This window comes from Callithrix jacchus, chromosome 3 (assembly GCF_049354715.1).
Source record: "Callithrix jacchus isolate 240 chromosome 3, calJac240_pri, whole genome shotgun sequence".
In the NCBI taxonomy this organism is placed as follows: domain Eukaryota; kingdom Metazoa; phylum Chordata; class Mammalia; order Primates; family Cebidae; genus Callithrix; species Callithrix jacchus.
This window is the reverse complement of record NC_133504.1, coordinates 80,185,877-80,189,752: the sequence shown is the minus strand read 5'-3', so window position 1 is coordinate 80,189,752 and position 3,876 is coordinate 80,185,877. Positions and strand designations below refer to the sequence as shown.

At 36.1% G+C, this 3,876-nt stretch overlaps 1 non-coding gene across 1 annotated transcript; it reads right to left on the bottom strand.

Annotated features, from left to right (window-relative positions):
• Positions 1-3,444: 3,444 nt before the first annotated feature.
• LOC118152453 (U4 spliceosomal RNA) lies at positions 3,445-3,583 on the bottom strand. Its single transcript, XR_004741217.1, has one exon. It is a non-coding gene; the product is annotated as a U4 spliceosomal RNA (small nuclear RNA).
• Positions 3,584-3,876: the final 293 nt, after the last annotated feature.

Below are 3,876 nucleotides of genomic sequence, written 5' to 3'. Positions count from 1 at the left end.
ATGTCCTTTCTGTATTGTCCCATCCTGGTTGATATATATAGGCATAATCATATAAAAATAGTTTTCTTTGTAATAAACCATGAAAATCACATTTTTTTAAATTATGTGGATAAATTCATTAACATAATTTTTTATTTTCAGTGAGTCTAAATTTAAAAGCAACAAATGTAATGACATCTCCTTGCCATTCTTCCCATTATTACAAGTATCTTATGCAGTGTGGGGAATGCTCCTTTGTGAGGCCCCTAGGAAATGGGCCTCACCATATGGTGAGTTTGAGCCCGGACACAGATCCCCGGTTGGGGGAAGTCGAGCTAAGGGTAAGCAGGAACTGAGAGAGTGACTATGCTATTCAAAATAATTAACAGACGTTACTTTATGGATATGAGGACATGGGAGGCATTGTGTCCACTTTCAGTTCCTTATGGTTTATTGCTTCGTTGTGTTCATTTTTGGATCCTTGCTACATTACTTGTAAAATAATAACTTAAGTATTTATAATTGTTAAGTATTTACAACTGGGCGTAACTTACTTACCTTGTGACTTAATTATTCCATTATACTTATCTGATGTAAGGAGACTTGTGATTTTATGGTAAAACTTTGTGTTCCCCTTTATCTCATGGAAATAACTTTTGTGTTTTATGTAAGCAACTCTACTTGTAACTTATATAATCAGATCGAGCGCAATAAAGTTGTTGGTGAAGCATAGCTTCTCAACCCTCCAGACCCCATCTGGCTGTCATCTTTTATCTTCCGTGCACCCCCCATCCAGGTTGGGACCCTCTTGCTGGCCAAGAGCCCCTGGCAGACGTGCTTCTCTTCTCAATGCAGTAATTTCATAATTCTAATTCATGTCATTGACTAGCAGAGTATATGTCAATTATACGAACACATCATGCAGATACTGGCCAAACTACTGAAATGATGCATCGTTAAACAATGCTCAATTGCTAAGAAAAAAATTATATTTTTTAAATTAGAAAGTGCAATAATGGTCTTTTTGAAAACCCAAAATAAAGAGTTTTTAAAAATCCAATATATATTATTGAATTGAGATGCAACTCAAATGCGATAAAATTATGTTTTAAAGTCTTTAATTTGGCAGATTTTAGTATCATTACAGAGATATGTAACCATCACCACTACCTAATTTTAGAAATATTCATCATCACCCCCTGCAAAACTCCATACACAATGGCACCCCCATCATCCCCTTGTAGTCATAATCAATAATCATATAATTTATATCCTGAGTGGCTGCATTTGGTATTTGGTTATCTTAATAGCAAAAAAAAAAGGAAAATAATTCAAAAATTTATGTGTATATGGACTTGGACACGTTATAGAATCATATAATATAGATCAGACAATAGGTAAAAACACAGAAAAAGTAGTAGAATAGTAGTAGGGATTTAGCAGCACTGGCTCTGAAAATAAAAATCTGAATGCCAAAAAAAAAAAAAAAAAGTCTGAATGCTAACATCTATATGCCATGATTACTGAGTGTGATTGGTTGCAAAATGGGCCACAAATGTCATCATGTCTTTCCAGAGTTAAATTCTCACAACACTTGACTCTGGAATGGCCTTGCTTTGGTGACTAAAATTCAATAACAAGATGCCATACAAGTTCTAATACTGGGCCACAACAAGATTTGTGTGCCTCCTCTTGTTCCTCTGGAATTTTGTGGCTCATGTGAACAAGCCTGATCTAGCCTACTAGAGGGAGAGAGTTCATGTGGAGAAGAACTGAAGCACCCCAGACAGTCTCCAGCTGACATGACAATTGAGGGCAGACGCAGGAGTGTGCCCCAAGGGAGAGTGGTCACTATTTAGCTATTACAAAAAAAAAAAAAAGATGTTATAACCACCATTTAATACATACCTTGGTAAACATAAACTTGTAGTTTTCTAAAGAGCATGTCTAGGAGTGAAAATGTAAGGTCTGAGATAATATATTTGTTTAGCTTTCATATAATGCCAAACTATTTTCTGGCTAGGCATGGTGTCTCTCACCTGTAATCACATCTGTAATCCTTTGGGAGGCTGAGGCAGGTGGACTATCTGAGGCTAGGAGTTTGAGACCAGCCTCGCCAATCTGGTGAAATGCCTTCTCTACTAAAAATACAAAATTAACCTGGCATGGCGGCATGCCCCTGTAATCCCAGCTATTTGGGAAGCTGAGGCAGGAGAATCATTTGAACCTGGGAGGCAGAGTTTGCAGTGAGCCGAGATCGCACCAGCCTGCAGAAAGCAAAACTGTCTCAAACAAACAAACAAAAACAACCTATTTTCTAAAGTGGTTACAATAAAATACGGTTACCTTGTCCACATTCTCACCAATAGTTAGCAGAATCTAACATTTGAAAATTTAGCCATTCTAGAGTATTTAGTGATATCTCATTGTCATTTTTACTGTGTTATTTCAAATCAGAGTAAGTTTTACCAGTTAGATTACAATATACTTAGAAAAACTTAGAAATAAAAGAATTCCGTTATCACATCCTATAACTTTAAATGCCCTTTCCATATTCTTCCTTTTTGTATTTGAGAGCGTTTAATAGTTTATTTCTACTGGCAGATTTACGTGATGAGTAAAGCTAGAGTTAAAAAGCTGCATATACACACACATGCAAAGGTACATGGGTGCATTCATTCATACTACGTATTTATGAGTGTATACTGTATATGCTGCACTACATATTAATGAGTGTATTCTGTGTATGTATACACTCATTAATATGTAGCATGAGTAGTTAGCTTTATTATTTTATTCATTCCTTTGTCTATGCAAATATATTTATCAAATTTTTTTTCTGCCAAATATTCTATATACCCTGACATAAATTTTTCTTCTACTGAGATTATGTTCTGGTAAGTGTCATAGAATATCAAACACTATCACTATGTAGTGAGGAAAATAGTATAAGGAATGAGAGTATGATAAAAGATTATTTAATAGCTGGTTTGGAAAAGAGAATTACTGATAGAAGTGCTGTTTCACTTGGGAGCTAACTGAAGGATTGATGTTACCCATTGTATTTTTCCTATTGCTGCTGTAAAAGAGTTACCACATACTTGGTGGCTTACAGCAACAGAAAGTGTATTATCTTACAGTTTTCAAGGTCATAAAACTAAAACAGGTTTCACTGAGCTAAAATCAAGGTGGTGGCAAGATTGTGTTCCTTCTGGAGGTTCTAAGAGAAAATCCATCCCTTTTTCTTTTCCAGTTTATAGATGAGTTCACCTGAATTTCTTGGTTTGTAGCCTTTTCCTTCATCTGCCATACCAGCAATCATCCCTCTAAACTCTTCTTTCACTGGAGCATTGCCTTTGACTCTTTTGTCTCACTCTTTCATCTTTTAAGTATTCTAACGATTACATTGGGCCCACCAGGTTAACAGGATACTCTGACCATGTCTTTTTTGTTTTTATGATTCAGTACCCATAGAGACTGCCAAAAATTGCCAACGCCGACTATATTTTAAATTGTAATGGTGGGGTATTGGGAAAAGTTTTAAATTAGCAATAATTGCGCCTCAGAAATCACCTGGGCTATGACACTGCCACTGCACAAAGCTAGGGTTCTTAATTTAATCCACTTGCACAGTCTCTTTTGTTACTTAAGGTAACAACCACAGGTTTGAGAGATGAGGTTGCTGACACCCTTGACATGGGGTTGGCATTATTTTGCATGCCACACCCATGCTGCGGAGGAGCAGAGAAGTGTTCCAATCACAGAAAACAATCTCTGTTTCCTTATGGGATCTGACAGAATTAACATAGCTAAAGCAGGAAGCAGGACGTAATACTAACAGCAATACTTATTAACCACAAATATTAAATATTTAGCAAGATGTTTGGAATTACTTTA